The following is a 27,530-nucleotide window of genomic DNA, read 5'->3' as shown; positions in this document are numbered from 1 at the left end:
TCTAAACCTAGGCTGGACCCTAATACTAACCCTATCATTACTCTAACACAAACCCTAATGCTAATTCAATCCCTAACTTTAGACCTTAACCTATCCCAAATCTTATACAAGACCTTGTCCATAATAATACCCCTAGACCTAAACCTGAGCCTACCCCTAAAACTAACCCTTACACTAGATGTAGCCATAATCCTAAACATAAAATTATCTTTAAACATAATTCTAGACCTGAAATTAGCCATACTCCAAATCCTAGTCCTCAACCCTAAAACAAACACTAGCCCTCATCCTAGCACTAAACCTAGCCTTAATCACAACCCTAACTGTAACCAAAGCTCTAACCCTAATTCTAAATATCACCCTACCTCTAAACCTAGCTATAACATTATCCCTTACCCTAAATTTAATATTAACTCAAACCCTACTATATATTTAAGCTGAACACTAACCATAGCCCTAATCCTAGCCCTAATTTATCCATTTCCATAACGCAAGCCCTAAGACTAACTCTAACTTATACTATCCCCATCCTTAGTTCTAACCCTATTACATACCATAATCTAACCCTAGCCCTAACTCTTGCCCTATCCTCAGTCCTAACCCTAAACCTAGATCTAACCCTAAATCTAAATCTAACCCTAACCCTAAGCTTAAGCCTAACATAACATTAGCCCTAACCCTAACGCTAATCATGAAATTAGCACTAACCCTAACCCTACCAGTAAAACAAAACAATAGCCCTAACCCTAACCCTTAACTTAAACTACCCTAACACTACATCTAGACCTAAACCTAGCCCTAAATTTGACTCCTAACCCTAACCTTAAAAGTAACCGTGACACAGACTCGTATCCTAACGTTCACCCTAGCTCTAGACCCCATTCTAACTTTCAACCAAACCTACCAGTAACCCTATCCCTAATTCGAGTCCTAACCCTAATTCTGACCCTCATTCATATCCTAACACTAACCCTAGCTCTAAATATCACTCTAACCTTAAACCTAATCCTAACACTAGACCTACCCTTAACCCTAACCCTAAAACTAACCCTAATGGTAACCCTAGTTCTTACATTAGCCATTGCCCTAACCCTAGCCCTAACCCTACAACAAAAACTTGCCCTAATTCAAGCTTTAAACCTAGCTTTAACCCTAACCCTAACCCTAGCTCTATCCTTAATACTTACCCTAAGAAAAACTCTAACCCTAATGGTAACCCTAGAACTATTCCTAATTATTAGGCTAACCAAATCCGAACCCTTTTAATAGTCCTTACTCTAGCCCTCATTCTAGCTCTAATCTTATCCCAAACACTAACGCTAACCCTGACCCTTATTCTGACAAAAACAATAACCCTAGGTCTGAACCTAAACTTAAGCATAGAGCAAACCCTAACACTGGCCCTACCGGTAACCTTATAATTAATCCTAACCCTAACCCTAGCACTAAGACTAACTCTAACTCTCACACTAGCCCTATCCCATGTTCTAACCCTATTCCTTACTGTAACCCAAAACCTAGCCTTAAACCTACCACTAATGCTTACCCTATCCTTAGTCCTTGCCCTATCCTATTTCTAACCCTAACTCTAAATCTAACCCTAAACCTAATCCTAAGCCTAACACTACCACTAGCCCTAATTCTAATGTTAATTGTAAAACTAGCCCAAACCCTAACCCTAGCAGTAAAATAAAACTGAGCAATGGCCCTAACCCTAAACCTTAACTTAAACCACACTAAAAGTACATCTAGACCTAACCCTAGCCCTAAATTTGACTCCTAACCCTAACCTTAAATCTAATCCTGAAACAGACTCATATCCTAATGCTCACCCTCGCTCTAGACCCCCATCCTAAACTTAAACAAAAACCTAAAAGTAACCCTATAGCTAATTCGAGTTCAAACCCTAACCCTGACTCTGACTCCTATTTTAACACTAACCCTAGCTTTAAATATCACCCTAACCTTAAACCTAACCCTAACACTAGACCTACCCCTAACCCTAACCCTAAAACTAACCGTAATTGTAACCCTAGTTCTAACATTAGCCAATGCCCTAACCCTAGCCCTAACCCTAACACAAAAACAAGCCCTAATTAAAGAATCAAAGCTCTAAACCTAGCTTTAACCCTACCCTAACTCTCACCTTAACCCTAGCTCTAACCTTATCCCTTACCCTAAGCAAAACCCTAACCCTAATGGTAACCCTAGACCTATCCCTAATACTTAGGCTAACCAAAAATCCTAACCCCATTAATAGTTCTGACTCTAGCCGTCATTCTAGCTCTAATCCTATCCCAAACTCTAATGCTAACCCTGACCCCTTAGACATAAATCTAATCCTAAATCTAGCCTTAACTCTAGCCCTAGACCTAAACAAAAACCTAGTCCTAGCCCTAACAATAACCCTTACCCTAGCCCAAACATTACCCCTACCCCTAGATCTAAACCTAGTTCTAATTCTGGCTATAAACCTAACTCTAACCTGAACACTAACCAGAATTTAACAGTAAACCTACCTCTAAACCTGACCCTAACTGAAAATATAAACCTAACACTAGACCTAGCCATAACCCTAAACCTAAAACTAGCCCTACTCATATCCCTAGTTTTTACATTACCCACAGCCCTAACCCTAAGCCTAAACCTAACACAAAACCTAGAGCTAATCCTAGGCCTTAACCTAGCCCTAAGCATAACCCTAACCCTAACCCTAGCCCTAATCCTAACTTAACCCTAGCCTTAGTCCCAAACCTAGCTCAAAGCCTAATACTTACCATAAACATAAACCTAGAACTATCCATAAATCTAACCCTAATCCTAGCCCTAATCCCAACCTTAATCCTAGCCCTAACCCTAGCTCTAAACCTACAAAATACACTAAACCTAACCCTAAACCTATTGGTAACCCTAGCCTTAACCCTAACCCTAACCCTAACCCTAACCAAAAAACGAAACCTAGACCTAACCTTAAACCTAACACTCGCTATAACCCTAACCCTAGCTCAAAACTTAACCCTTACCATAAATCTAAACATAACCATAGCCTTAACCTTAACGATAAACTTAAATCTAACCCTAACCCTAAACCTAAACCTAAATCTAACCATATCCATTACACTAAACCTAACCCTAACCCTAATGATAATCCTAGCCCTAACCCTAACTCTAGCCCTAAAATTACCGTAATTCTATCCCTAGACATAACCTTTAACCTAACCCTTGCTCTAGCCCTACCCATAGCTCATAACCTAACCCTTATGCTAAACATAACTCTAAACATAACCCTAGTTCTAACCCTCACCCTAACCCAAATTCAAGACCTAATCTTAACCATAACCCTAGCCCTAAACTGAACTCTAACTTTATCCATTACCCTAAACATAAATTTATCCTATTGCTAACCCTAGGCCTATTACTAACCCTGTCACTAACCCCAACGCTATCAATTATCCTAAACCTAACCTGAAACCTAAACCTAACTTTATTATTACAGTAACCCTAGCCCTAATGGCAATTTGAGCACTAACCCTAAACTCAAATCTAAACCAAACCCTAACTCTGAACTTGACCCTAATAATTCCCCTAGCTCTAAACCTGACCCTTACCCTAAAGCTAACCCTTACACTAGACCTAGCCAAAACCTAAGCTTGAAAATATCCCTAACAGTAACCTTAGACCTGACATTAGCCCTAGCCATAATATTAGCCCTAACCCTGAAACAAACCCAAGCCCTTATCTTAGCCCTAAACATAGCCTTAATCATAACCCTAACCCTAAACCTCGGCCTAACTCTAAAACTAACCCTAGCCCTAATCTTAGCCCTAATTTAGCCATATCCCTAACCCTAATCCTAACCTAGCCCTAAGACTAAGTCTAACACTCACACTTGCCCTAAAACTAGATCTAACCCTATCCCTTACTGGAAGCCTAATCCTAGCTCTAACTCAAGGCCTAACCCTAGACCTTTTCTTAACCCTAGGCCTAACCCTAGATCTAACCTTAAATCTAAATCTAACTCTAACCATAACCCTAAACCTAAACCTAACACTAGCCCTAACCCCAATGTTAATCCTAAAACCAGTCCTAACTCTAGCCCTAGCCCTAATACAAAACCAAGCCATAGCCCTAACTCTGACCCTTAACCTAAACCAAACTTAACCCTACATCTAGCCCTAACCTTAGCCCTAATTTGAGTTTTAAGCTGAAAACTAAAACTAACACTGAACCTGACCTAACCCTAAACCTAGCTCTAAACATCACTCTAACCCTAACCCTAAATCTAACACTAGACTTAGCCTTAACCCTAACCATAAAACTAGCCTTAATCGTAACCCTGGTACTTATATTAGACGTAACCCTAACCCTAGCCTTAACTTAACCCAAAACCTAGACCGAATCTCTGCCCTAACCATAGCTTTAACCCTAACCCTAACCTTAACCCTAACACTAGCATTAATTTTAACTATAACCCTAGCCATAACCTTAGCTCTAACCCTATCCATTACCCTAACCATACCCCTAGCCCTAATGCTAACCTTAGGCTTAAACCTAACCCTGTCCCTACTCATAACCCTATTCATTACCCTAAACCTAACCTGAAACCTAAACCTAACCCTATCGTTACCCTAATTTTAACCCTAATGATAATTTGAGCCCTAACTTAAGATCTTAACCTATCCCAAACACTAATAATGACCCTGACCCTAATAATACCCTTAGCTCTAAACCTGACCCTAATCTTAAACCTACCATTACACTAGATGTAGCCATAAAGCCAACCCTAAAACTATCTTTAACCATAATGGTGGACTTGAAATTAGCCCTAGCCCTAACCCAAACCATAAACCAAGATATAACCCTAATTCGAACCCTTGCCCTAGCCCTAAAACTAGCTATACCCCATCCCTTACCTTAAACCTAACCACAACCCTACAACTAACCCTATCTTATCGCCCTAACCCTAGGCCTAACAATATCACTAAGCCTAGCACTAATTCTAGCCCTAATTTAGTCCTATCCAAACCCTAACCTTAGCCCTAAGACTAACTCTTGCCCTAGCCCTATCGCTAGTTCTATCCTTAGTCTTATCCCTAATCCTAACTCTAAATATGAACCTAACTCTAAATTTAACTGTAACCATAAGCCTAAACCAAATCCTAACATAGTCCTAACAATAATGCTAATCCTAAAATTTGAACTACCCCTAGCCCTAGTCATAAAACAAAACCAAGCCATAGCCCTAACACTAACCCTTATTCTAAACCAAACTCTAACCCTAAAATTAAACCTAACCCTAACTCTAAAACTAACCCTCAACCTGACACTGACTCTAACACTAATCTTAGCTCTAAACATTACCCTAACCTTAAATTAAGCCTAGCACTAGACCTAGCTTTAACCCTAACCATAAAACTAGCCCTATTTATAACCATAGTTCATACATTAGTCATTGTCCTAACCCTACCCCTAACCCTAACCAAATCCTACCCATAATCTAAGCCCTAACCCTAGATTTAATCCAAATCAACCCTCACACTAGCCCTAACCCTAACCCTAGTCCTAACCCTTTCCCTTACCCAAAGCCAAACCCTAAACCAAATGCTAACCCTAGTACTAACCCTAATCCTTAGCCAACTTATACTCTAACCATATTACTAGTCCTAACCCTAGCCCTCATTCTAGCTCTAACCCTAACCCTGATCCTTATTCTGACCCTAACGCTAACCTGGGTCTAAACCTGACCCTATCCCTAAGCCAAACCCTAACAATAGCCCTATCTGTAACCCTATATCTATACTTAACCCTAACACTAGCCATAGACCTAAAGCTAATCCTAAAATAGCTCTAATTCTATCCCTAGACCTAAACAAAAACCTAGCCATAGCCCTCACAATAACCCTTAAACTAACCAAACACTAACCTTATGCCTAGACCTAAACCTAGTCCTAATTCAGGCTATAACCCTAACCCTAAGCCTATCCCGAACACTGAACCTTATCCTAACACTAGACATAGCTTGAAACCTGACCTAACCCAAATCTAGACCTAACACTAGACCTAGCATAACCCTAACCCTTAAACTAGCCCTAAACATAACCCTAGCTCTTACATTACCCATAGTTCTAAACCTAGCCCTAAACCTAACATAAAACCTAGCACTAATCCTAGGCCTAAACTTAGTCCTAAGCATAACCCTAACCCTAATCATAGCCCTAACACTAACCCTAACCCTAACCCATGCCTTAGAACTAACCCTAGCTCAAGGAAAACCCATTCACTAAACATAACACTAGCCCCATCCTAAACCCTAAACCTAATCCTATCTCTAATCCTAACTTTAATCCTAACCCAAACTTTAGCTCTAATCCTATCCATTCCCATTACCCTAATCCTAATTATAACCCTATCCCTAACACTAAACCTAACTTTAAACATAAATGTAATCCTAGACTTAACCCGAAAACTAACCCTTGCAATAGCCCTAAACGTAGCTGAAATATTAAGCCTTACACTAAACCTGATCCTAACACTAGCCCTAACCCAAACCCTAACCCTAACCCTACCTCTAATATTATCCATTACCCTAAACTTAACCCTAACCCTAATTAAAACCCTAGCCATAACCCTAACTCTAAAACTAGCCCTAAACATAACCCTAGCTCTTACATTACCCATAGTTCTAAACATAGCCCTAAACCTAACATAAAACCTAGCCCTAATCCTAGGCCTAAACTTAGTCCTGAGCATAACCCTAACCTTAATCATAGCCCTAACACTAACTCTAACCCTAACCCATGTCTTGGACCTAACCCTAGCTCAAGGAAAACCCTTTCACTAAACATAGCACTAGCACCATCCTAAACCCCAATCCTAATCCTAGCTCTAATCCTAACTTTAAACCTAGCCCAAACTTTAGCTCTAACCCTATCCATTACCCTTACACTAACCCTAATTATAACACTATCCCTAACACTAAACCTAATCTTAAACATAAATGTAACCCTAGAGCTAACCTGAAACCTAACCCTTGCAATAGCTCTAATCTTAGCTGAAACATTAAGCCTTGTACTAAACCTGATTCTAACACTAGCCATAATCCATACCCTAACCCTAACCCTAACCCTACCTACCTTTAATATTATCCATTACCCTGAACTTAACCCTAACCCTAATTAAAACCCTAGCCATAACCCTAACCTTAAACCAAACCATAACCTGAAACATAACCCTAGACCTAAACTTAAACCTAACCCTCACCCTAGCTCTAACCCTAGCTCAAACACTAACCTTTACTCTAACCTAACCATAACCCTAGCCCTAACCCTAACACATACCCTAACCCTAATACTTACCCTAAACCAAACCCTAGCCCTATCTCTAAACCTAACCTTAATCCTAGACTTAATCCAAACCATACCCTAGCCCTAACCCAAGCTCTAAACCTATGCATTACACTAAACATAACCCTAACCCTAATGCTAACCTTAACCCTATCAATACACCTAACCCATACTTTACCCTAAACCTTAACTGAAACCTAAACCTAACCATATCTATTACCCTAACCCTAAACCTAAACCTATCACTAACTCAAGCCTTAACCGTAAACTTTATCCTAAACCAAATGCCAACCCTTACTCTAACCCTAATAAAAACCCTAGCTCTAAACCTGACCCTTACACTAAATGTAACTCACTAGAAGTAGGCATAACCTAATCCTAAAACTATCCCTAACCATAACCCTAGACCTGACATTAGTCCTAGCCCTAAACCTAACAGAAACCCTAGCCATCATTCTAGCCCTAAACCTACCTTAATCCTACCCTGAACACGAACCCTAACCCTAATCCTAATTCTAACCCTCATCCTAGACCTAAAGCTAGCTATAACACCACCCATTCCCCTAAACTTAACCGTGCCCCCAATGCTAACCCTAAACCTAGCCCTACCCCTAAGCCTAACCCTAACACTAACTCTAGCCCTATCCTAGCCCTAATTTAGCTGTACTCCTAACCATAACCTAAGCCTGGTACTAAGTCTAAAATTAACTCTCTTCCTAGCCATATCCCTAGTTCTAACCCTATCCCTTCCGGAACCCTAACCTAGCCCTAACCCTAGTCCTAAATCTAATCCTAAACCTAAGTCTAACCTAACCCTAATCCTAAATCTCATCCTAGCACTAGCCCTAACTCTAAAACTAATCCAAAATCTAGCCCTATCGCTAGCTCTAGCCCTAAAACAAAACCGAGCAATAGCCCTAACCCTAAACCTGAACTTAAACCAAACCCTAACCCTATACCTAGCCCTAACTTTAGTCCTAAATAGAGTCCTAACCCTAAACCTAAAACTAACCCTTACCCTGACTCTGACCCTAACACTCAACCCAGCCCTATACATCACCCTCACCCTTAAACTATGCTTTGCATGCTTCACATAGGGCTACATTCACAAGGAACAAATCATAGAGTGCCCACAGAGAACTGATTGAGTGTGTGAAGTTTCAAGCAGTTAACACCAACCCTGATTGTTATCGAGCTCCATATCCAATTACACATATAAGTCAAGATGAAGTGAAACCTTAAAACACAAACTGTTCCTGACAGGGAACCATGATCCGAGAAGGCCCAAACATGGGGAATATAGTAAGGCTAGGTAAAAGATGAATCCTCAATGGTATCAAAGAAATTTGAACAAACTAACTCTAACACCAACACTAATTCTAACCCTAGCCCTAAATCTAACCCTAACTCTAACCCTAAACTGTTTAGAGAACCTTTGTTTATAGAAGACCCAAACTTGGCGTGCCTAGTAGGGCAAGGTAACAGATGAATCCTGCCCAGTATAAAAAAAATCTGACAAAATAATTGGGGGAGGTTTTTCAGTACACACCTATTTCCCCTGTTTTTTCCTAAAGTGCTCTTGGATAATGTTCGTTTTATTGCCATAGCTTTGGAAAACTTTGATTAGGAAGAAACCAGAGTGTGCTCACAGAGAACTGATTGAGTGTGTGAAATTTCAAGCAGCTAGCACCAACCCTGTTTGATTACCAGCTCCATTTCCATTTAACCATATAGACAACTTGAAGTGAAACTTTAAAATACAAACTGTTCCTGATAGTGAACAATTGAAATTAGAAGGCCCAAAACTGGGGAACATAATAAGACTAGGAAAAAGAGAAATCCTGCCCAGTATCAAAGAAATTTGAACAAAAATAACTCTAGGGGTGCAACATGGCGGCCGGCGAGGAGGCAGCACTTTCAATGCCTCCGCAGTAATGGGAGCAGAGAGGCCCATTAATACACCTGCATGCGACCTGTGCAGGGACTTCTAGCAAAATTCCGCTGAAAGGAGACCTGCCGGGAATTAGTAAGTCTATTGGAGGGGTCAGTTTGTCCCAGGCGAGTGAATCTCGGCAACGCAGATCCCGCCGGCCAATGCCGAACTCCCATTGCCCACACATTGCAGTGAACTTACAAACGGCCACAGCCTGCTTGGACCCTGGCCGGCCTGGTGCAAAGGCGGTTCGGCGCTGCAAATGACCACCGCCTCCCCCCCGCTGACTCGGCTCTGTGAACAACGACCCCCACCCCCCCCACCCCCGCGCTCGTGTAAACAGCTCCTGTGGGGGCCCAGTCCCACCGGCCATCGCCGAACAACCGCTGCCCACACATTGCAGCGAGCATACGAAAGGCCGCTGCCTGACTAGGCCCCGCGGGTCCGACTCTGTGAACCGCCTGTGGCAGTTCGGCGCTGCAAACGACCACCCCACCACCCACCCCAGAGCTCGAGTGAACAGCTCCCGCGGGGGCACAGTCCCACCGGCCGCCACCGAACTCCCGCTGCTCACACATTGCAGTGAGCATACGAAAGGCAGCTGCCTGGCTAGGCCCTGCCTGCCCAGCTCTGTGAACGGCCTCTGGCGGTTCGGCGCTGCAAAGGACCACCCCACCCCCCAATCCCGCGCTCGTGTGGACAGCTCCCGCCTGCCAGGCACTGCGAAAGGCCCTGCCCGCCCAGCTCTTCCAACAGCCCTGCCCGCATGGGGGAATAAGGAGTGGCGAGGGACCTGCGGCGCGGAAATCTCGGGTACCGCTACCACCAGTGCTGACAACTGAGGTCTCTTGCACCAGCTTCCAGGGGCGTGGATACCAGAGGGCAAGCAAATTCACTGGGGGTTCTCAGCCCCAAGCTCTACAAACTTAGGGTCCAAGGGAATGGCAGACAGGGAGAATGTGCCCAGGCGTTCATGAAAACAGGGCTCACAGGAGCAGTAGACTTGGCGTGCAGCCAATATTGTGGTGAGCTTCACCGATGCACTCAGGATTGGAGACCTGCCCAGTCCAGGAGGAAGAGCTGCTGCACAGTGACTGGCTCCCACCTACTGAGAGGAGAAGCTTGGCCCGGTGGGCACAGCTCCACCTACTGGAAGAATAGTGAATAGAACTCTAAGAGTGCATTTATTAATTTTTTTTTTTGGTATTGTTTTGTTTTTGTTGTTGTTGTTGTGATCTTCTCAAAATTTTTTTTAAATTCATTTTATTTTATTTTTTTTAATACTAATCTTCATTTTTATTATTGCTATTATGATTCCTTTTTAATTCTTTTTAATTTTCTGTTGCTTTTTTCTCTCTTCTTTTCTTCTGTCTTTGCATTTCTTTTCAATTCTCATATCCCCCATTCCTTGAATTCTACCTGCCTACTCTCATTCTCTTTGGTGACTTCTTCCCTTCCCCTATAATACCTTTCCTCCCAAGCATCAAATAAATTTATAGGAGTAAACAGTAACTCAGAAGTCAAACAGAACAAGAAGAAATATGAGTAACATGAAAAAGCAAGGAAGAAAAGGAGTACAAACAATTCAGGAAAGCATAAGTATTCAGGAGGATATAGATTCATCAGAAAAATGGTCATATAAAGAACTCAAGGAATACCTTAGACAGATGGAATGGAACCTTAAAGAGGATACGAGACAGCAAATACAAGCAGCGAAAGAACACATTGAGAATGTATTACAAAAACAGATAAAAGAAGAAGTTAAGCATCTTTATCAGGAGATAGAGATTATGAAAAAAAACAAACAATAATCTTAGAAATGAAGAAAATTATAAACCAAATTAAAATCTCAAACGAGAGCATCACTAATAGAGTGGAGCAAGTAGAAGCCAGAACGTCAGATAATGAAGACAAACTATATCATCTTGAAAAGAGTCTAGCCAACTCTGATAGGCTGGTTAAAAATCACGAGAGAAACATCCAAGAGATATGTGATAACATTAAAAAACCAAATTTAAGAGTCATCGGGATAGAGGAAGGTATAGAGATTCAAACCAAGGGAATGAGTAACCTGCTACATGAAATAATTACAGAAAACTTTCCAGAAATAAAAAAGGAAACAGATATACAAATTATAGATGCATACAGGACACCGAGCATACAAAATCAAAGTAGACCAATGCCAAGACACATTGTTATGAAGATATCCAATATACAGAACAAAGAGAAAATATTAAAAGCTACAAGAGAAAGGAGGCAGATTACATTCAGGGGTAAACCAATAAGGTTAACAACGGATTTTTCATCACAGACGCTGAATGCGAGAAGATCCTGGAACAACGTATTTCAAACACTGAAAGACAATGGATGCCAACCAATAATTCTGTATCCAGCAAAATTAAGCTTCAGGTATGACAACAAAATAAAAATCTTTCATGATAAACAAAAGCTAAAAGAATTTCCAGCCAGAAAACCAGCATTGCAAAGCATCTTGAGCAAAACACTACACAAGGAAGAAATGAAAAATGATAACCAAAGCCAACAGTGGAAAGTACCTCAGTAAAGACAGACGGAGGGGGGAAAGCTAATTATGGAGAAACAAACTAATTTTTTTAAAAAAAGAGAGAGAGAGAGACAAATAATCAAACATGGCTGGAAGTACAAACCATATATCAAGAGTAACTCTAAACGTTAATGGTTTAAACTCTCCAATAAAGCGACATAGACTGGTAACAAGGATTTAAAAAACAAATCCAACAATATGCTGCTTCCAGGAGACACATCTGACTGGAAAAAACATACACAGGCTGAAGGTGAAAGGATGGGAAAAAATATACCATGCACACGGTCCTCGCAAGCAAGCAGGGGTGTCCATCCTCATATCGAATAAAATCGACTTCAAGACTAAGTTAATCCAAAGGGATAAGGAGGGACATTATATACTGTAAAAAAGGAACCACCCGCCAACAAGATATAACAATTATCAATATTTATGCACCAAATAATGGTGCTCTGACGTTCATAAAACAAATTCTCCTCAAGTTCAAGAATCAAATAGACCACAACACAATAATTATGGGTGACTTCAACACACCTCTCTCACCATTGGAGAGATCCTCCAAACAAAAGTTGAATAAAGAAACTATAGATCTCAATATCACAATCAATAAGCTAGACTTAACTGACATATATAAAATATATCAACCATCATCAAGGGGATATACTTTTTTCTCAGCAGTACATGGATCCTTCTCAAAAATAGACCATATATAATGCCATAGGGCAACCCTCAGTAAATATAAAGGGGTGGAGATAATACCATGCATTTTATCTGATCATAATGGAATGAAACTGGAAATCAATGATAAAAGAAGGATGGGAAAATCCTATATCACATGGAAAATGAACAATATGTTACTGAATGATCAAGGGGTTACAGAAGACATAAAGGAGGAAATCAAAAAATTCTTAGAGATAAATGAAAATACAGACACAACTTATCGGAATCTATGGGACACAATGAAAGCAGTTTTAAGAGGGAAATTCATCGCCTGGTGGTCATTTCTCAAAAAAAAGAAAAACCAACAAATAAATGAGCCACACTTCATCTCAAAGCCCTAGAAAAGGAAGAACAAAACAACAGCAAATGCAGCAGAAGGCAAGAAATAATTAAAATCAGAGTGGAAATCAACGAAATTGAAACAAAAGAAACTATTGAAAAAATTAACAAAACTAAAAGTTGGTTCCTCGAATAAATAAGATTGACAGACTCTTAGCCATGCTAACGAAGAGAAGAAGCGAGAGAACTCAAATTACAAACATACAGGATTAAAAATTGCAATATCACAACAGATGCTACAGAAATACAGAAGACAATTAGAAATTATTTTGAAAACCTATATTCCAATAAAATAGAAGATAGTGAAGACATCGATAAATTTCTTAAGACATATGATTTGCCCAGACTGAGTCAGGAGGATACACACAATTTGAACAGACCAATATCAATGGATGAAATTGAAGAAGCAATCAAAAGACTACCAACCAAGAAAAGCCCAGGACTGGATGGTTATACAGTGGAGTTTTACAAAACCTTTAAAGAATAATTAAAACCAATACTTTTAAAGTTATTTCAGGAAATAGAAAAAGAGGGAGCTCTTCCAAATTCATTCTATGAGGCCAACATCACTTTGATTCTGAAACCAGACAAAGACACCTCAAAGAAAGAAAACTACAGACCAATATCCCTGATGAACCTAGATGCAAAAATCCTCAATAAATTTCTGGCGAATTGGATACAAAGGCACATCAAAAAAATAGTGCACCATGATCAAGTAGGATTCATCCCTGGTATCCAAGGATGGTTCAATATACGGAAATCAATAAATGTTATTCACCACATCAATATACTTAAAGATAAGAACCATATGATCATCTTGATAGACGGAGAAAAAGCATTCGACAAAGTACAGCATCCCTTTATGTTCAAAACATTAGAAAAACTAGGGATAACAGGAAATTACCTTGACATTGTAAAAGCTATCTATGCTAAGCCTCAGGCTAGCATCATTCTGAATGGAGAAAAATTGAAGGCATTCCCTCTAAAATCTGGAACAAGACAGGGATGCCCTCTCTAACAACTTCTACTCAATATAGTTCTCGAAACACTGGCCAGAGCAATTAGACAGACGAAAGAAATTGAAGACATAAAAACTGGAAAGGAAGAACTTAAATTATCACTATTTTCAGATGACATGATTCTATACCTAGAAGACCCAAAAGGCTCTACAAAAAAACTACTAGAACTAATAAATGAATTCAGCAAAGTGGCAGGATATAAAATCAACACGCATAAATCAAAGGCATTCCTGTATATCAGGACAAAACTTCTGAAACGGAAATGAGGAAAAACACTCCATTCACAATATCCTCAAAAAAAAAAAATAAAATACTTGGGAATCAACCTAACAAAAGAGGTGAAAGACTTATTCAATGAAAACTACAGAACCCTAAAGAGAGAAGTAGAAGAAGATCTTAGAAGATGGAAAAATATACCCTGTTCATGGATAGGCAGAACTAACATCATCAAAATGACAATATTATCGAAAGTTCTCTATAGGTTTAATGCAATGCCAATCAAAATCCCAAAGGCATTGCTTGTAGAAATAGATAAAGCAATCATGAAATTCATATGGAAAAATAAAAGACTCAGAATAGCAAAAGCAATTCTAAACAGGAAGTGTGAATCAGGCGGTATAGTGATACCATATTTCAAACTATATTACAGAGCAATAGTAACAAAAACAGCATGGTACTGGTACCAAAACAGGCGGGTGGACCAATGGTACAGAATAGAGGACACAGACCAATCCACAAAGTTACAACTATCTTATATTTGATAAAGGGGCTAAAAGCATGCAATGGAGGAAGGATAGCATCTTCAACAAATGGTGTTGGGAAAACTGGAAATCCATATGCAACAAAATGAAACTGAACCCCCTCCTCTCACCATGCACAAAAGTTAACTCAAAATGGATCAAAGAGTTTGATATCAAATCAGAGACTATGCGTCTGATAGAAGAAAAAGTTGGCTCCGATCTACATGTAGTGGGGTCAGGCTCCAAATTCCTTAATAGGACACCCATAGCACAAGAGTTAAGAGCAAGAATCAACAAATGGGACTTACTTAAACTAAAAAGTTTTTTCACAGTAAGAGAAACAATAAGAGAGGTAAATAGGGAACCTACATCATGGGAACAAATATTTACTCCTCACACTTCAGATAGAGCCCTAATATTCAGAATATACAAAGAACTCAAAAAAATTAGACAATAAGATAACAAATAACCCAATCAACAAATGGGACAAGGACCTGAACAGAAACTTCTCAGAGGAGGACATACAATCAATCAACAAGTATATGAAAAAATGCTCACCATCTCTAGCAGTCGGAGAAATGCAAATCAAAACCACCCTAAGATACCATCTCACTCCAGTAACATTGGCAGCCATTATGAAGTCAAACAACAACAAGTGCTGGCGAGGATGTGGGGAAAAGGGTACTCTTGTACATTGCTGGTGGGACTGCAAATTGGTTAGGCCAATTTGGACAGCAGTATGGAGATTCCTGGAAAAGCTGGGAATGGAACCACCATTTGATCCAGCTATTGCCCTTCTCGGACTATTCCCTGAAGATCTTAAAAGAGTGTATTACAGGGATACTGCCACATCGATGTTCATAGCAGCACCATTCACAATAGCTAGAATGTGGAACCAACACAGATGCCCTTCAATGGATGAATGGATTAAAAAAATGTGGCATCTATACACCATGGAGTATTACGCAGCACTAAAAAATGACAAAATCATGGAATTTGCAGGGAAATGGATGGCACTAGAGCAGATTATGCTTAGTGAAGCTAGCCAATTCCTAAAAAACAAATACCAAATGTCTTCTTTGATATAATGAGAGCTACTAAGAATAGAGCAGGGAGGAAGAGCAGAAAGAAAAGATTAACTTTAAACAGAGACATGAGGTGGGAGGGAAAGGGAGAGAAAAGGGGAATTGCATGGAAACGGAGGGAGACCCTCATTGTTATACTAAATTACATATAAGAGGTTGTGAGTGGAATGAGAAAATAAACAAGGTGAGAAATGAATTAAAGTAGATGGGGAAGAGAGAGAAGATGGGAGGGGAGGGGAGGGGGGATAGTAGAGGATAGGAAATGTAGCAGAATACAACAGTTACTAGTATGGCATTATGTAAAAATGTGGATGTGTAACCCATGTGATTCTGCAATCTGTACTTGGGGTAAAAAAGGGAGTTCATAACTCACTTGAATCTAATGTATGCTAATGTATGAAATATGATATGTCAAGAGCTTTGTAAGGTTTTAAACAACCAATAAAAAAAATTGAGGAGAAATGTATAATATCAAAGTATGCTTTCTACCCAAGATATATATATATATATATATATATATATATATATATATATATATATATATATATATATATATATATATATAGTAACTCTAACTCAACACTAGTTCTAATTCTAGTCCTAACTCTAACACTAACCCTAAACCTATCCTGTTTATAGAGCTTTGATCATACAAGTCCCAAACTTGGGGAACCCAGGGCAGCAAGCTAGCAGATGAATCCTGTGCAGTATCAAACAAATGTGACCAAATAATTGTGGGGGAGGTAGTTCAGGACATGCATATTTCCCTGATTTCGCATAAAGTGCTCTTGGATAAAGTTGTTTTTGCATGCTTGTGCTTAGAGCTACTTTCACAAGGAAGAAACCACAGAGTGCCCACAGAGAACAGATCAAGTGTGTGAATTTTCAAGCAGCTAGCACAAACCTTGTTTGATTTCTAGCTCCATTTCCATTTATATGTATAGGTTCAAATGAGGTGAAACCTTTAAACTCAAACTGTTCCTGACAGTGAACCTTGGACCAAGAAGGCCCCTAACTTTGAACATAGTAAGGCTAGGTAAAAGATGACTCCTGCCCAATATCAAAGAAATTTGAACAAAACTAACTCTAACCCTAACACTCACTTTAACACTAGCCCTAACCCTAACCCTAAAACTAACCCTAATCTGTTTAGAGAACCTTTGATCATAGAAGTTCCAAACTTGTGGAGACTAGTGGGGAAGCTAACAGATGAATCCTGTGCAGTATCAAAGAAATCTGACCAAATGACTGGGGGACGTAGTTCAGTACATGCATATTTTCTGTTGTCTCCAAAAGTGCTCTCAGATAAATTCTTTTTTTTTTTTTTTTAACATGCTTCAGCTTTGGGATACTTTCACAAGGAAGAAATCAGAGAGTACTGACAGGGAATTGATTGAGTATGAGAAGTTTCAAGCAGCTAGCACCAACACTTTTTGATTTCGAACTCCATTTCCATTTACCCATAGATATCAAAATGAAGTGAACCCTTAAAATATACAGTGTTCCTGACAGTGAACACTTAAACTGAGAAGGTCCAAAACTGGGGAACTTAACAAGGGTAAGGAAAAGATAAATACTGCCCAGTATCAAATAAATTTGAACAAATCTAACTGTAACTCTAATGCTAGATTTGACTCTATCCCCAACTCTAACCCTAAAGTTGTTTGGGAACCTATGATCATAGAAGACCCAACATTGGGGATCCTAGTGGGACAAGGTACTATATGAATCCTGCACAGCATCAAAGAAATATGACCAAATAATTGAGGAAGGTATTTCAATATATTTATATTTCCCTCTTTTCTCCTAAAGTGCTCTTGGATAAACTTGCTTTGCATACTTTAGCTTAGAGCTACATTCACAAGGAACAAACCAGCGAGTTCCCACAGAGAACTAATTGAGTGTGTGAATTTTGAAGCAGCTAGCACCAACCCTGTTTAATTTCTAGCTCCATTTCTGTTTAGGTCAAAATTAAGTGAAACCTTAAAATAGAAACTGTTCCTGAAAGTGAACCATTGATTCTTGAAGGCCCAAACTTGGAGAGCCTACTAAGGCTAGGTCAAGGATAAATCCTGTACAGTATCAAAGTAATCCAACCAAAAAAAAATCAAAGCTCTTTCAGTGCATGTGTATTCTGCTTGCTCCTAAAGCACTCAGAGATAAAGCTGTTTCTTTCTACTTTAGCTTAGGGCTACTTCCAGAGGAAACAAACCAGAGAATCCACACTGAGATCTGATTGAGTGTTTGATGATTCATGCAGCTAGACCAAACCCTATTCAATTTCTAGCTTCATTTCAATTCACCCCTATAGGGAAAAAAGAAGAGAAACATGAAAATTGAAGCTGTTCCAGAAAGCAAACCCTTTATATAGGAGGCCCAAACATTTAGAGTAGAGTCAATATAGGAAAAAGATGAATCCTGCACAGTATCATAGAAATTTGAAAACAAAACTAACTCTAACCCTAACACTAGGTCTAATCCTAGTCCTAACACTAACCCTAACACTAACCTTAACCTGTTTAGAGTCCCTTTGATCCTAGAAGTCCCACACTTGTGGAGCCAAGTTGGGCAGGCTAATAGATGAATCTTTCACAGTATCAAAGAAATCTGACCAAATAATTTGGGGAGGTAGTTCAGCACATGCATATTTCCATTTTCTCCTAACGTGCTCTCACATAAAGTTGCTTTGCATGCTTCTGCTTAGGGCTACTTTCACAAAGGATAAACCAGAGAATGCCCATACAAAATTGATTGAGTGTGTGAGGTTTGAAGTAGCTAGCACCAACCCTGTTGGATTTCCAGCTCCATTTCTATTTACATGAATACGTCAAAATGAAATGAAAACTTAAAATACAAACTGTTCCAGACAGCTAACCCTTGACCCAAGAGGCCCAAACCTAAAGAATATGGTAAGGTTATGTAAAAGCTGAATCCTGCCCAGTATCAAAGAAATTTGAACAAAACTAAATCTAACAAAACACTAGCTGTAACCTAGTCCTAACCTAATACTAAACCTAACTTAACATGTTTAGAGAACCATTGATCATAGTAGTCCCCAAATAAAGGAGCCTAGTGCGGAGAGCTAACAGATAAATCCTGCGCAGTATCAACCAAATCTGACCAAGTAATTGGGGAGGTATTTCAGTACATTCATATTTCTCTGTTTTCTCCTAATGTGCTCTTGTTTAATTTATTTTTTCATGCTGCAGTTTATGGTACTTTCACAAGGAACAAACCAGAGAGTGCCCACAGACAGATTTTTGAGTGTGTAAAGTTTCAAGCAGCTAGTACTAACCCTGTTTGATTTACAGCTCCATTTTCATTCACATCTATAGACCATAATAAAGTGAAACCTAAAAATTCAAACTGTTCCTGACAGTGAACCGGCAAACCTTGAAGGCCCAAACTTGGGGATCCTGCTAAGGGTAGGAAAAGGATGAATCCTGTACAGTATCAAAGCAATCAAGCAAAAAAAAAGTTGAAGCTTGCTCCTAAAGTGCTCACAGATAAAGCTGTTTCTTTCTACTTCAGCTTTGGGTACTTCCACAAGAACCAAACGAGAGAATGCGCACTGAGAACTGATTGAGTGTGTGAAGTTTCAAACAGCTAGCACAATCCCTGTTTGAGTTCCAGCTCCATTTCCATTCACCCCTATAAGGCAAAATGAAATGAAACATGAAAATTAAAACTGCTCCTGAGAGCAACTCCTTTTACCTAGGAGGCCCAAACATGGGGAATATACTAAGAATAGGAAAGAGATGAATTCTGCCCAGTATCAAAAAAGTGGAAAAAAACTAACTCTAACCCTAACACCAGCTCTAAACCTTGCCCTAACTCTAACCATAACCATAACCCTAACCTTTAAGAGAACCTCTGATCATAAAAGTTTCAAACGTGGGGAGACTAGTGGTGCAAGCATACAGATGAATTCTGCACAGTATCAAAAATTCTGACCAAATAATTGGGGGTGGTATTTCACTACATGCATATTGCCCTGTTTTCTCCTAAAGTGATCTTGAATAAATTTGTTTTGCATGCTTCATCTTACAGCTACTTTCACAAGGAAGAAACCAGAGAGTGCCCAAAGAAAACTGATTGAGCATGTGAAGTTTCAAACAGCTAGAACCAACCCTCTGATTTCTAGCTCCATTTGCATTTACCCCTATGAAATGAAGTGAGACATTAAAAATAAACTATTCCCGACAGCGAACCATTGAAGAAAGAAGGCCCCAAACTGGGGCACATAATAAGGCTAGGTAAAAGATGAATCCTTCCCAGTATCAAAGAAATTTGAACAAAACAAACTCTAACACTAACACTATCACTAAAATTAGCCGTAACCCTAATCCTAAACCTAACCCTAACCTGTTTAGAAAATCATTGATCCTAATGTCCCAAATATGGGGAGCTTATGGGGCAAGCTAGTAGATGAATCCTGTGCAGCATCTAAGAAATCTGACCAAATAATTGGGGGAGATAGTTCAGTACATGCCTATTTTATTGTTTTCCCCTACAGTACTCTCAGATAAAGTTGCTTTGCATGCTTCAGTTTAGGGTTACATTCACATGGAACAAACCAGAGAGTGCACACAGAAAACTGATTGAGTGTGAGATGTTTCAATCAACTAGCACCAATCCTCTTTGATTTCAAGCTCCATTTCCCTTTACCATATGGGTAAAAATGAAGTGAAACCACAAAACACAAAGTGTTACTGCCAGCAAACCATTGAACTGAGGAGGTCCAAACCTGGGGAACATAGTAAGGCAAGGTAAAAGATGAATCCTGCCCAGTATCAAAAAAAATTTGAACAAAACTAACTCTAAACCTAACACTATGTCTAAACATAGCCCTAACCCTAACTGTAACCTTAACCCCAACCTGATTAGATAAGCTTTGATCATAGAAGTCCCAAAGTTGTGAAGCCTAGTGGGGCAAGCTAAGAAATGAAAAAAATGCACAGTATCAAAGAAATCTGACCAAATAATTGCAGGAGGTAGTTCATTACATGCTTAATTCCCTGTTGTCTCCTAAAGTGCTCTCGGATAAAGTTGTTTTTGCATGCTTCTCCTTTGGCCTATATTTAATAGAAAGAAAGCAGACAGTGCTTGCAGAGAACTAATTGAGTGTGTGAGGTATCAAGCAGCTAGTACCAACCCTGTTTGATTTCCATCTTCATTGGCATTCACACCTATAGGCCATAATGAAATGACACCTAAAAATTCAAACTGTTCCTGACAGTGAACTGGTGAACTTAAAGGCTCCAAATTGGGGATCCTATTAAGGCTATGTAAAGGGTGAATCCTGTACAGTATCAAAGTAATTTGAACAAAAATATTGAAGTTTGCTCCTAAAGCACTCACAAATGAAGGTATTTTTTTTTCTATTTCAGCTTAGGGCTACTTCCTCAAGAATCAAACCAGAGAGTGCACACTGAGAACAGATTGAGTGTGTGAAGTTTCAAGCAAACTTTCAAACCAACTCTGTTTGATTTCAATCTCTATTTCCATTTACCCATATAGGTCAAAATGAAGTGAAAACTTAAAATACAAACTGTTCCTGACCGCGAACCATGAACCCAGAAGGCCCAACCATGGGGAGAATAGTAAGGCTAGGGAAAAGATGAATCCAGCCCAGTATCAAAGAAAGTTGAACAAAAATAACTCTAACACTAGATCTAAACCTAACACTAACCCTAACCATAACCCTAACCCTTACCTGTATAGAAAACCATTGATCCTAGATGTCCCAAACTTAGGGAGCCTAGTGGGGCAAGTTAAAGATGAATACGGCACAGTATCACAGAAATTTGATCAAATCATTGAGAGACTTATTTCAATACATACATATTTCTCTGTTTTCTCCTTAAGGGCTTTCAGATACATTTGTTTTTGCATGCTTCATCTTTGGCCTACATTCAAAAGAAGGAAACCAGAAAGTTCCCACTGATAACTGATTGTGTGAAGTTTGAAGCACCTCCTACAAACCCTGTTTGATTTCCAGCTCAATTTTTATTCACATCAATAAGTCATAATGAAGGAAAATCTTAAAATACAAACTGTTCCTGACAGCGAACCATTGAACCAAGAAGGCCCAAACCTGTGTAGCATAGTAAGGCTAAGTAAAAGATGAATCTTGCTCAATATCAGAATTTTGAAGAAAACTAGGGCCATGCTGGAGCTCTCTGTGCAGATGGAAGGCTCGGCTGTGTGGTTGCTCTTGGCTCAGTGGGAAGTCGGAAGTCTTGGCCGTGGCCCCGCATGAGCTCTATGCACAGATGGAAGTCTCAGCTGCGTGTGTGCTCTCAGCTTCCACAGAAGTCTCAGCCGCGCCTAAGCTCTCGGCTCAGATGGAAGTCTCATCTGTGCAGGCGCTCTTGACACAGAGAATAGGTAGCACAGAACACAGAGGCTTTGCTTCCCAGTCACCAGACCAAGCTCTGGACACGGCCAAAGGTCACCCCAGAACCACCCACCTCACCAAACATCCTACACATGTAACAGATGGAATCCATCTTGGAAAACCTTACTCACCATCTATCGTGGCTGTGGCTACCAGCTCAGTTCTGCAGCTGCTCAGGTACCCGGTTTCCAACTCCCCTACCTCCAGCTGTGATAACTGAAGATTTTTCTCACAAGCTTTTGGGGCAGCGTAGCTATCAATGCAGAACAGCAACTGTACAGGTACCTGGTTTCCAACTCAGAGACTAAGAGTAGGGAGGCTCAAGGTAGAAGCTCAAGCCCTCTCAAACTGGTTAACTCCACCACCCTTAGCACAGAGACTCAAGCTAGGAATAGACAATTCCACCTACTGGAAGAAAACAGAGTTCTGAGAGACTTTTCTATTCTCGCTCTTATCATCTATTCTCCTCTACTCTTCCCCCTCTGGCCCTCACAATCTCAACATACGTGAAACCAAGAACTTTGCATGAAATTGGACTTTAAGAACTGAATCACCAGAATAGTATAATATAGAGGAATTGCATAGGCCCACCTCACCCCCACTCTTTATTTTCTCTTATTTTCATTCTCCCTCTCTTTCTTTCTTTCCTTGTTATTTTCTTCTTCTTTTTTTCTTTCTCCCTCTATCCTACTTTCAACCTCCTAACTTTTACTATTTATACATAGGGTAATTTTATGAATACAGATAAGGAATTTGAATTTATACATTCTTCCATAAATTACCCCTGTCTATTCATTACAGTTCTCCTCCAATTTGCTAAGATAGATTAATCTCATACCCTCACTCCTTTCCCCCTTAACATAGCATTCTACCCCTGACCATCAGTTCTCCATATACCATCAAAAATGGTATGCTTTTTATGAAACTAATGACTATATTCTAAATAATAATTGAAGCCAATATCTGTAGACATAGAATCTAAATATAAATTTATTTATAATGGTTATGTTTAGGCTTTGGGTTAGGGATAGATTTATAGTTACGATTTGATCTATGGTTAGGGATAGGACTAAGGATAGGGCAAGGGTTAGGGTTATTGTAAGGGATAGGGTTAGAACTAGTGATAGGCTAGTGTGAGAGTTAGAATTAGTCATAGGGCTAGGGCTAGGGTTATGTTTAGGGATAGGACTAAATTAGGGCTAGGTTTAGTGTTAGGTTTAGACCTCAGGTTAGGGTTAGAGTTAGGGTTACATGTAGGGTAAGGGAGTGGGTTATAGCTAAGTTGAGGGCTAGGGCGAGGGTTAGTAGTAGGGTTAGGGCTAGTGTTAGGGTTAGGGTTATGATTAAGGCTAGGCTTAGGGCTAGAATGAAGGCTAGTGTTTGTGTTAGAGTTAAGGCTAGCATTAGGGCTAGGGCTAATGCCAGGTCTAGGGTTACAGTTAGGGATAGATTTAGTGTTAGGTTTATGGCTTAGTCCAGTGTAAGGGTTAGGTTTAGGGTAAGGGTCAGGTTTAGAGCTAGGGTTATTATTAGGGTCATGTTCAAGGTTAGGGTTTGATTTAGGTTAGAGGTAAGGTTTAGGGCTCAAATTAGCATTAAGTTTAGGGTTAGGTTTAATGAGACTGTTAAGTTTAGGGTTTAGATGTGGTTTAGTGTAATGGATAGGGTTAAGGTTAGGCCTAATGTTTAGCATAAGGGTTAGGAATATTATTAGGGTAATGGATAGGGCTAGACCTAAGATTAGGGCTAGCGCTATGTATGGGATTAGGGCTTTTTTGGAGGTTAGGGTCAGGTTTAAATTTAGGGTTAAAGCTAGGTTTAGGACTCAGATTAAGGCTAGGTTTTGGGTTAGGTTATGGCTAGGGTTAAGACTACAGGTAATTATGAAGTAGGGTTATGATTAGCGCTAGTTATAGGGTTAGGATTAGGGCTACATCTAGGGTTAGGGTTAGGTTTGTGGTTATGACAATATTTAGAGCTAGAGTTAGTGTTAGGGTCAGAGTCAGTGTCCAGATTACTTTTCAGGTTAGATTTAGGACTAGAATTAGAGATAGGTGTAGGGCTAGGTGTAAGGTTAGGGCTTGATTTAGGTTAAGGGTTAGGGTTAGGGATATGACTCGGTTTTGTTTTAGGGCTAGGGGTAGGGTTAGGGCTATTTTTAGGATTAGTGTTAGGGTTAGGACTAGTGTTAGTGTGAGGTTTAGGCTTAGGTTTAGGTTTAGATTTAGAGTTAGGTTTAGTTCTAGGGTTTGAGCTAGGGCTAAGGATAGGGATAGGGTTAGGGCTAAGTTTAATGCTAGGTTTAGGGTGATGGTAAGTGATTGGTTTAGAACTTGATGTAGGGCTAGGGGGAGAGTTAGAGTTAGTCTTAGGGCAAGGGTTCTTGTTAGGGTTAGGCCTAGGTTTAGGGCTACGGTTAGTGTTAGGTTTAGGATTAGGGTTAGGGTTAGGGTAAGGGTTGGGATTATAGCTAGTTTTATTGCTAGGGTGAGGTTTAGAATTAGCGTTAGGGTTAGGTTTATGAATAAAGTGAAGTTTATGGCTAGGGTGTGAGCTAATTTTTGTGTTAGGGTTTGGACTAGCATTAGATCTAGGGCAAAAGTCAGGTCTAGGGTTACAGTTAGGGATAGTTTAGGGTTAGGTTTATAGTAGGTCTAATTTAAGGGTTAGGTTTATGGTTAGGATCAAGTTTAGAGGTAGGGGTATTATGAAGGTTAGGGTCAGTTTTAGGATTTTTGTTAGGTTAATGTTTAGGTTTAGGGCTTGAATTAGCATTATTGTTAAGGATAGGGTAATAATAGTTTTAGGTTTAGGGTTCAGGGTAAGTGTAGGATAATGGATAAGTTTAGGGTTAGGGATAGGATTAGGGTTTGGCCTCGGGTTAGCAAAAGGGTTAGGGTTATCATTAGAGTAATGGATAGGTTAGAGCTAGGGTTAGGGCTAGGGTTATGCTAAGGATTAAGTCTAGGCTTAGGCTTAGGCTTAGGGCTATGGTTAGGATTAGTATTAACTTTAGGGTTAAAGCTAGGATAGGCCTTGGATTAGGACTAGGTTTTGCAATAGGTTAGGGCTACAGCTAATGTAAAAACTTGTTATGATTCAGGCTAGTTTTAGGGTTAATATTAGAGCTAGGTATAGTTTTAGGGTTAGGTTTAGGGTTGGGGTGGTGTTTAGAACTAGGGTTACTGTTACTGTCAGGTCAGTGTTCAGGTTAGGGTTATGGTTAGAATTAAAGGTCTAGGGTTAGGTCTAGGGGAAGAGTTAGTGTTTGGCTTAGGCTAAGGGTTATTGTTAGGGCTATGTCTATGTTTTTCATTAGGTCTAGGGTTCGAGTTATGGCTAGATTTAGGATTAGGTTTAGGTCTAGGGCTAGTGTTAGGGTTAGCTTTAGGTATAAGATTACTGGAAGGGCTACTGTCAGGGTTCAGTTTAGGGTTAGGTTCAGGTTTAGACCTACGGTTAGTGTTAGGGTCAGAATAAGGGTCAGGGTTATGGTTAGTGTTTGGGTTATGTTTAGAGCTAGAATGAGTGCTAGGATTAGGACTAGTAATATGGTTAGGGTTTGGGATAGGTTAAGGATTGAATTTAGCATTAGGGTTAGGGGTTTGGCTTAGGGTAAGGAATAGGGTTAGAGCTAGAGTTAGGGCTTGGATTAGGGCAAGGGTTAGGGTTAAAGCTAGGTTTAGGACTTGGACTATGGCTAGTTTTGTGTTAGGATTAGGGCTAGGGTTAGAGCAATGGTTAATGTAAGAACTACGGTTACAATTAGGGTTAATTTTTAGGTTTTGGTTAGGGTTTAAACCTCTAGTGTTAGGATTAAGTTTAAGGTTAGGGTGATATTTAGAGCGAGTGTTAGTGTTAGTTTAATATTCAGGGTCAGAGTTAATTTTAGGGTTAGGTTTAGGACTCGAAATAAGGCTAGGGTTACTCTAAGGGTTTGGTTTAAGGTTAGCATGGTGTTTAGAGCTAGGGTGAGTGTTAGGATATGAGTCAGTGTCAGGGTTAATATTAAGGTTAACGTTAGGACTCGAATTAGGGCTAGGGTTAAGTTGAGGTTTAGTGCTAGGGTTTGGTTTAAGTTAAGGTTTAGTGTTAGGGCTATTACTCCGTTTTGTTTTACTGCTTGCGTTAGGGTTAGGGCTAGTTTCACGATTAGTGTTAGGGTTAGTGCTAGTGTTAATGTTAGGCTTAGGCTTAGTGTTAGTGTTAGAGTTAGAGTTAGAGTTAGATCTAGGGTTAGGACTAGGAATAAGGATTAGGCAAAGGTTATGGCTATGTTTAGGGCTAGGATTAAATTAAGTCATAGGGTTAGAACTAGGAATAGGGCTAGTGTGAGAGTTAGAGTTAGTCTTAGGGCTATGGTTAGCATTAGAATTAGGGATAGGGTTAAATTAGGGCTAGGATTAGGCTAGGGTTAGTGTTAAGCTTAGGTCTAGTGTTAGGGTTAGGGTTAGGATTAAGTTTAGGGTAAGTGATGGTGTTATAGCTAGGTTCAGTGGGATAGTGAGGGTTATTATTAGGTTAGGGCTATGGTTAAGGTTAGGGTTGTGATTAGGGCTAAGTTTAGGGCTAGGATGAGGGCTAGGGTTTGTTTTAAGTTTAGGGCTAGGATTAGGACTAGGGCTAACATCAGGTCTTGGGTTATGGTTAAAGGTAGTTCTCGTGTTAGGTTTATGGCTACATGTAGTGTAAGTGTTGGTTTTAGCGTTAGGGTCAGATTTAGTGCCAGGAGTATTTTTACAGTCAGGGTCTGGGTTAGGGTTTTGGATTGGTTAAGTTTTAAAGTTAGGGCTCAAATTAGCATTAGGGTTATTGTTAGGTTAATGATAGGGTGATGTTTAGGGTCTAGGTTTGGATTAGGGTAATGGATAGGGTTAGGATTAGGGATAGGGTTAGGTTTAGGACTAGGTTTAGCATTAGGGTTAGGGTTATGTTTATGGCAATGGATAGGGTTAGAGCTAGGGTTAGGGCTAGAGTTGTGTTTCTTATTCGGGCTGAGGTTAGGGTTAGGATTAGGGTTAAAACTGGGGTTATGGCTCGAATTAGGGCTAGGTTTTGTGTTAATTTAGTGATAGGGTTAGGGTTATGGCTAATGTAAGTACCATAGTTATGTTTAGGGCTAAATTTAAGGTTAGGGTTATTGCTATGTCTAGTGTTAAGTTTAGGTTTAGGGTTAGGGTTATGTTTAGAGCTAGGGTAAGTGTTATGGTCAGTCAGGGTCAGGGTTAGTTTTAGGGATTGGATTAAAACTCAAATTAGGGCTAGAGTTAGGGTTAGGATTTGGTTTAGGTTAAGGGTTAGGGTTAGTGCTATGGTTCATTTTTATTTTAGGGCTAGGGCTAGGGTTAGGGCTAGTTTTAGGATTAGCATTAGGGTTAGGGCTTGTGTTTG

Source organism: Callospermophilus lateralis, chromosome X (assembly GCF_048772815.1).
Source record: "Callospermophilus lateralis isolate mCalLat2 chromosome X, mCalLat2.hap1, whole genome shotgun sequence".
NCBI lineage: Eukaryota > Metazoa > Chordata > Mammalia > Rodentia > Sciuridae > Callospermophilus > Callospermophilus lateralis.
The sequence above is the reverse complement of the archived record's forward strand: the minus strand, read 5'-3'. Positions refer to the sequence as shown.